General features: G+C 32.3%; 1 protein-coding gene across 1 annotated transcript in view; it reads right to left on the reverse strand.

Annotated features, from left to right (window-relative positions):
* Window positions 1-431, reverse strand: part of LOC119589069 (dnaJ homolog subfamily C member 13-like) — a gene marked incomplete in the record, with an annotated part of 65,901 nt that overhangs the window by 25,641 nt on the left and 39,829 nt on the right.

Here is a 431-nt window from a genome sequence, read left to right on the forward strand (position 1 = left end):
TTCCAGATACACCTGTATAGACTTCTGCTTGTTGCAATCTTGCATATGGCATTTAATTATGACACTGCGCAATGATTTAGGAAGAAATATTTTGTGAATTTTTTCTTCAAAAATGTGAGTTTTGTGTACATTTATACATGAAATATGCTTTCCATCGAGACTCCCTGGTAACATGCTGTAGCTTATGTAATGGTCTATATGTGTACTGAGTACGAAGCACTAATGTTAAAAAACAAAAGTATAACTAATGATAATAATATTTCAGTTTGGAATAGCTCTAACAGTCTTTACCGTACACTGTCAGCAAATTTGATTTGATTTGAAATTGGTAATTTCTGTTGTAATGAGCACTTCAATATGAAGGCCACCCCATGGTTGGAATTTTGAACTTCAGAAAAATAAGTGAAATATTAATCATATCATGTTGAAGC

This window comes from Penaeus monodon, chromosome 25 (genome assembly GCF_015228065.2).
Source record: "Penaeus monodon isolate SGIC_2016 chromosome 25, NSTDA_Pmon_1, whole genome shotgun sequence".
Lineage (NCBI taxonomy): Eukaryota > Metazoa > Arthropoda > Malacostraca > Decapoda > Penaeidae > Penaeus > Penaeus monodon.